General features: G+C 40.7%; 1 pseudogene; it reads left to right on the top strand.

Annotated features, from left to right (window-relative positions):
• Positions 1 to 200: 200 nt before the first annotated feature.
• LOC112074892 (SKI family transcriptional corepressor 2-like) overlaps positions 201 to 8318 on the top strand; it is a 32641-nt pseudogene continuing 24523 nt past the window's right edge.

An 8318-nucleotide genomic window follows, 5' to 3' on the forward strand; every position in this document is an offset into this window, starting at 1 on the left:
AATAAAATAATACAAATAAGCAACGTAAGAAATCAAATGTGGTGTTGCTATTTAATCACAACCAAGTTATTCACCATTAGGCAAATATGTTTTGATAAGAATACAAAGTGCTGATTGTTATTGTCATTATTATTACAACTGAAAGAGTGTCTGACTCATGTTCAGTTTGAACTCTGACTCATGTGTTCAGCACAGTATCCTCCAATCAGACTCCACAGCAACACAACCTACACCAGCGCTACCATGACGACCCCCCCCAGCTCCTTCCAGCAGGAGCCCCTGACCCCTCCCAGACCCCCCCACTCCTCCTCCCTGAAGCTCAACCAGGTGGGTCAAGTGGTTCTGTATGGTGTACCCATCGTCTCCTTGGTGATCGACCATCAGGAGCGGCTGTGTCTGGCCCAGATCTCCAACAGCCCAGATCTCCAACACTTTGCTGAAAGAACTACAGCTATAACGAGATCCACAACCGCCGCGTGGCGCTGGGTATCACCTGTGTTCAGTGCACCCCTGTCCAGCTGGAGATCCTGAGGCGAGCTGGCGCCATGCCCATCTCCTCCCGCCGCTGTGGCATGATCACCAAGCGAGAGGCGGAGCGGCTGTGTAAGTCCTTCCTGGGGGAGAACAACCCCCCCAAACTGCCCGACAACTTCGCCTTTGATGTGTCACACGAGTGTGCTGGGGTAGCCGTGGAACTTCATCCCAGCGCGCTACAACAGCAGCAGAGCCAAGGCATCAAGTGTTCCTACTGCAGCATGTACTTCTCTCCTAACAAGTTCATCTTCCACTCTCACCGTACTCCTGAAGCCAAGTACACCCAGCCGGACGCTGCTAACTTCAACTCCTGGAGACGCCACCTGAAGCTGTCAGATAAAACCCCTCCTGATGACCTGGCGTTTGCCTGGGAGGACGTGAAGGCCATGTTTTAATGGTGGCAGCAGGAGCGGTGTCTACCCTCATCTCACTGCTCCCCATGGGGCCGGGGAAGGGTGTGAACTCTGGTCTGCCCCACATGATGACCCTGACCTGGTCCGAAGAGGAGCCGCTTTGAGAGAGGAGACCTGGATGGAAGAACCTGTCTCCCCGTAAGAACCCTCGCAGCTACCCGGTGATCCCTGTGCCCAGTAAAGGTTCGGCATGCTGCAGAAGTTTGCCCCCACTTCCCTGTTCCCCAACCCTTACTCCTTCCCAGCCTTCAGCTCTGTCAGCAGAAGAAAGATGACAGTGAGGTGGCTGAGGACAGAAGAACACTGGTCTGTCAGGTCTTGCTGTGGCCGGTCGTAAAGACACCTTCTACCCTCCGTTCTGCATGTTCTGGCCCCTAGGGCCGCTGGGGGCCTCCCGGTGCCCACCTACCTGCAGCCACAGCCCTCCGTAACACTCTGTCCTCATTGGCCGAGAGCCCCTCCCTCAGGCAGGCCTTCCTCGACATCTCAGAGCCCCACACCCAGGGGCGGGCCAGCATGGGAGCCACACCCAGGTCAGGTCTGTTTGACCTTGACTCCTCCACCCTGACCTCTGACTTGCACCCTGTGAACTCAGAGGGCTGGCTGAAGGTGTTGGACAACCCGCTCTCCAGGCCAGGAAAGCCTACTACCACTCAGGCTTCCGACCCGTCGTCAAGGACGCAGAAAGCATCGCCAAGCTCCATGGCAACCTGGAGGAGTTTGGGTCAGAGCTCCACCTGTCCCCCGGGACCAGCTGCAGCTACGCCTCTGAGAGCGGGAGGAGAGGGGGGAGGAAGGAGAGGTGGATGTAGAGACCAAGCAGATGAAGAGGAGGAGGAACACTTCAACAGACACACCCCACCACAGACACACAGCGGCCTGCACCTCCGAGGGCTACTGAGAAGGATCAGGACCTTGGGAGAGAGGAGAGAAAGAGGCTGTTACCTTCCCTGCAGCCCTGCAGATCACAGCCAGGACCAGAGCAGCAGTAGCCTGCCTGCCTCTCCCCCTGCTCCCCCTGCCAGCCCCACACTCTCTCTCCCCAGCCCCACACACCACCCCGCTGCAACTGGAGGACCAGTCCTACAAACATGTCAAAGTAAGGCACTTTAATTATTATTTAAATGGCGCTGTAGGGCTGGCTGATGTAATATGCATTAAAAATATTAATATCAGCATCTCCCTGAAGAATTGAAACATCCACAGTGCTCTGATCGCTGATAATAGAACAGTCCGGTATTGTTTAATGGTCACATCATATCGGTTCTCTCCTTGTCACTTTCTGCCATTAGCCTTTCTAATTTGGAACCTTCGACTCCACATTAACAAGGCTAAGGGAGTAGGTCCCAACCAGGGAAACAGTTACCTTGTACTAATACCAAGGAGTCATTCTCATTTAATATTCATAAAATATTCATTCATTAACTCATTCTAATACACTAATGAAGAGACATTCACAGTCTATTAACACTAATGAAGAGACATTCACCAGTCTAATAACACTAATGAAGAGACATTCACAGTATTAATAACACTAATGAAGAGACATTCACAGTATAATAACAACACTAATGAAGAGACATTCACGAGTCTAAAGTAACACTAATGAAAGAGACATTCACAGTCTAATAACACTAATGAAGAGACATTCACAGTCTAATAACACTAATGAAGAGACATTCACAGTCTAATAGTAACACTAATGAAGAGACATTCACAGTCTAATAACAACACTAATGAAGAGACATTCACAGCTAATAAAAACACTAGAGAGACATTCGACAGTCTAATTAAAAACACTAATGAAGAGACATCCACAGTCTATTAACACTAATGAAGAGACATTCACAGTCTAATACACTAATGAAGAGACATTCACAGTATAATAACACTAATGAAGAGACATTCACAGTAATAACAACATTAATGAAGAGACATTCACAGGATAATAACACTAATGAAGAGACATTCACAGTATAATAACACACTAATGAAGAGACATTCACAGTCTAAATGAGAAAGAGACATTCACAGTCTAACGAGTACACTAATGAAAGACATTCACAGTCTAATAGTAACACTAATGAAGAGACATCACAGTCTAATAGTAACACTAATGAGAGACATTCACAGTCTAACAGTACACTAATGAAGAGACATTCACAGTATAATAAAACACTAATGAAGAGACATTCACAGTCTAAATTGAAGAGACATTCCACAGTCTAACAGTAACACTAATGAAGAGACATTCACAGTCTAATAGTAACACTAATGAAGAGACATTCACAGTCTAATAGTAACACTAATGAAGAGACATTCACAGTCTAACAGTAACACTAATGAGAGACATTCACAAGTTATAAAACAAACTAATGAAGAGAATCACATCAAGTCTAATAGATACAGACTAACACTAATGAAGAGACATTCACAGTCTAATAACACTAATGAAGAGAACTCACAGTCTAATAACACTAATGAAAGGATATTCACAGTCTAATAAACTAATGAAGAGATATTCACAGTCTAATAACACTAATGAAGAAGATATTCACAGTCTAAAAAACACTAATGAAGAGACATTCACAGTCAATTAAACACAAATGAGAGACTTTCAACGTCAAATTACACTAATGAAGAAGACCTTCACAGTCTAATATCGATACTAATGAAGAGACATTCACAGTCTAAAAACGCTAATGAAGAGACATTCACAGTCTAACAGTAACACTAATGAAGAGACATTCACAGTCTAATATACAACTAATGAAGAGGACATTCCACAGTTTAATAACACTAATGAAGAGACATTCACAGTCTAATAACACAATGAAAGACATTCACAGTCATAACAACTAATGAAGAGACATTCACAGTCTAATAGTAACACTAATGAAGAGACATTCACAGTCTAATAACAAACTAATGAAGAGACATTCACAGTCTAATAAAAACACTAATGAAGAGACATTCACAGTCTAATAACAACACTAATGAAGAGACATTCACAGTCTAATAAAAACACTAATGAAAGAGACTTTCACAGTTTATTAACACTAATGAAGAGACATTCACAGTCTATTAACACTAATGAAGAGACATTCACAGTCTAATAGTTAACACTAACTAAGAGACATTTCACAGTCTAAATGAAGAGACATTCACAGTATAATACAACACTAATGAAGAGACATTCACAGTCTAATAGTAACACTAACTAAGAGACATTCACAGTCTAAATGAAGAGACATTCACAGTATATAACAACACTAATGAAAGACATTCACAGTCTAATAAAAACACTAATGAAGAGACATTCACAGCTATAACACTAATGAAGAGACATTCAGTCTATTAACACTAAATGAAGAGACATTCACAGTCTAATAACACTAATGAAGAGACATTCACAGTCTTAATAACACTAATGTAAGAGACATTACAGTCTAATAAAAACACTAATGAAGAGACATCACAGTCTATTAACACATAATGAAGGAACATTCACAGTCTAATAGTAACAACTAATGGAATAGACATTCACAGTCTAACAGTAACACTAATGAAGAGACATTACACATCTAATAACACTAATGAAGAGACATTCACAGTCTAGATAGTAACACTAACTAAGAGACATTTCCAGTCTAATAGTAACACTAACTAAGAGACATTCACAGCCCTAATAACACTAATGAAGAGACATTCACAGTCTAATAGTAACACTAACTAAGAGACATTCACAGTCTAACAACACTAATGAAGAGACATTCACAGTCTAATAGTAACACTAATGAAGAGACATTCACAGTCGTATTAACACTAATGAAGAGACATTCACAGTTCAATAACACTAATGAAGAGACATTCACAGTGCTAATAGTAACACTAATGAAGAGACATTCACAGTCTAATACAACACTACATGAAGAGAATACAGTCTAATAACACATTATGAAGAACATTCACCAGTCTATTAACACTAATGAAGAGACATTCACAGTCTAATAAACACTAACTGAAGAGACATTCACAGTCTAATAGTAACACTAACTAAAGACATGCACAGTCTAACAGTAACACTAATGAAGAGACATTAACAGTCTAATAACAACACTAATGAAGAGACATTCAAGAATAATAACAACACTAATGAGAGACATTAACAGTCTAATAACACTAATGAAGAGACATTCACAGTCTAATAGTAACACTAACTAAGAGACATTCACAGTCTAAACACACTAATGAAGAAGACATTCACAGATAATAACAACACTAATGAAGAGACATTAACAGTCTATTAACATAATGAAGGACATTCACAGTCTAACAGTAACACTAATGAAGAGACATTCACAGTCTAATAGTAACACTAATGAAGAGACATTCACAGTCTAACAGTAACACTAACTAGAGACATTCACAGTCTAAATGAAGAGACATTCACAGATATATAACAACACTAATGAGAGACATTCACAGTCTAAAAACATTAATGAAGAGACATTCACAGTCTAATAACACTAATGAAGAGACTTTACAGTCCTAATAAAACCTAATGAAGGAGACATTCACAGTCTAATAACACTAATGAAGAGACATTCACAGTCTATTAACACTAATGAAGAGACATTCACAGTATACATAACAACATAACTAAGAGACACTTCACAGTCAAAATGAAGAGACATTCACAGTATAATAACAACACTAATGAAGAGACATTCACAGTCTATTAACACTAATGAAGAGACATTCACAGTCTATTAACACTAATGAAGAGACATTCACAGTCAAATAACACTAACTAAGAGACATTCACAGTCTAATATGTAACACTAATGAAGAGACATCCACAGTCTAACAGTAACACTACAGCTTGTCTGCAATGCGATGATAGATGCCTGCTTCATCATAAAAGGTGATTTACTGAAAAGTCACCTCTGCTCTGTCTTACAGCATGTGTTAACAGCGTTGTTCTGGACATACAAGATTAGGGTTAGGGTTGATTAGGGTTAGGGTTAGGTATTAGGGTTAGGGTTAGATTAGGGTTAGGGTTAGATTAGGGTTAGGGTTAGGATTAGGGTTTAGGGTTAGATTAGGGTTAGGGTTAGGATTAGGGTTAGAGGTAGTTAGGATTGATGGGTTAGGGTTTAGATTTAGGCGTTAGGGTTAGATTAGGGTTAGGGTTAGATTAGGGTTAGGGTTAGATTAGGGTTGAAGTTAGATTAGGGTTAGGGTTAGGGGATTTTAGATTATGGGTTATTGATTAGGGTTAGGGTTAGATTAGGGTTAGGGTTAGATTAGGGTAGGTTAGATTATTAGGGTTAGGATTAGGGGTTAGGGTTAGATTAGGGGTTAGGGTTAGATTAGGTGGGTTATGATTGGTTGGTTGAGGGGTAGATTAGGGTTAGGGTTAGAATTAGGGTTGGGTTATAAATTGGTAGGGTTAGGGTTAGATTGGTGGGTTAGAGTGTTTAGGGTTTAGATTAAGGCGTTAGGGGTTAGAGTAGGGGTTTAGGGTTTTAGATTGGGGTTAGCGGTTAGGTTAAGATTAGGGTTAAGGGTTTAGATTTAGGTTATTTAGATTAGACAGATTAGGCCAAAAGGAGAATTGTCCACCTCCATTTGATTTCTTCAAGTGCTGTTTTGAAAGCGTTAGGGTTAGGGTTAGATTAGGGTTAGGGTTAGATTAGGGTTAGGGTTAGGGTTAGGGTTAGGGTTAGTCTAGTATTCACCAGCATCCTGCATCCCAAGACACCAGTGGTTCTGTTCTGTGTAGCATTATTCAACACTCTCTGATATGTAGATGTTAAAACCTCTCTCTCTGTGTTCTCAGACTCATAAAAGCAGAGACCATGGACTGCCTGTTTGTGCAACCAAAGAAAACTCCAAAACAGCTGGTACGCAGTGTTACCTAGGTGTTACCTAGGTGTTTAAAGACATTGGTTCATTTCTACCAGTTAGGGACCAAATCAACTCAGAGGCTCCAGATGAACTGATGAATTCATGTCCTTCTGTTCTCTCCTTTTCTCCTCTAGATGAAAACAAAGAACCTATTAACGTCTTTGTATCAGAGACTAAATCATCTGACCCTGAGTACTGGAGAGAGATGGCAGGTAAAATTTTGCCTATCACATCATTACAGCTATCATACTATACCATTACAGCTATCATATCAAACCATTACAGCTTTAATATCATACCATACCATTACAGCTATCATACCATTACAATGATCATACCATTACAACTATCACATCAAACCATTACAGCTATCATACCATACCATTACAACTATCACATCATACCATTACAGGTATCATACCATACCATTACAGCTATCATACCATTACAGGTATCATACCATACCATTACAGCTATCATACCATTACAGGTATCATACCATACCATTACAGCTATCATACCATTACAGCTATCATACCCTACCATTACAGATATTATGCCATACTTTCACATCTGGTTTATCAAGACAGGTTAAACCATGCTATAATATCTAACTGGTTTATCAAGACAAGGAGAACAACAGCCTCATTCTCCTCTCACAGACCATAGGTTTAGGGATTATTAGAACCTTATTCTCCTCTCACAGACCATAGGTTTAGGGATTATTAGAACCTCATTCCATTACAGTTCTAAACCATGTGTTCTACAGGGAACCAATTACAAGTTCTACCATGTGTTCTACAGGGAGCCATTACAGTTCTACAATGTGTTCTTACAGGGAGCCATTACAGTTCTACTAATGTGTTCTACAGGGAACCATTACAGTTCTACGTGTGTCTACAGGGAACCCATTACAGTTCTACCATGTGTTCTACAGGGAACCATTACAGTTTCTACAATGTGTCTACAGGGAACCATTACAGTTCTACAATGTGTTGCTATTCAGGGAACCATTACAGTTCTACCATGTGTTCTACAGGGAACCATTACAGTTCGCTACACAGTGTTGTTTCTACAGGGAACCATTACAGTTCTACAATGTTGTTCTACAGGGAACCATTACAGTTCTACCATGTGTTCTACAGGGAACCATTACAGTTTACAATGTGTTCTACAGGGAACCATTACAGTTCTACCAGTGTTCTACAGGAACCATTACAGTTCTACCATGTGTTCTACAGGGAACCATTACAGTTCTACAATGTGTTCTACAGGGAACCATTACAGTTCTACATGTGTTCTACAGGAACCATTACAGTTCTACCATGTGTTCTACAGGGAACCATTACAGTTCTACCATGTGTTCTAACAGGGAACCATTACAGTTCTACAATGTGTTCTACAGGGAACCATTTACAGTTTCTAACACATGTGTTTCAACAGGGAGCCAATTACAGT

Source organism: Salvelinus sp. IW2-2015, unplaced genomic scaffold, assembly GCF_002910315.2.
Source record: "Salvelinus sp. IW2-2015 unplaced genomic scaffold, ASM291031v2 Un_scaffold2870, whole genome shotgun sequence".
Classification (NCBI taxonomy): Eukaryota; Metazoa; Chordata; class Actinopteri; order Salmoniformes; family Salmonidae; genus Salvelinus; species Salvelinus sp. IW2-2015.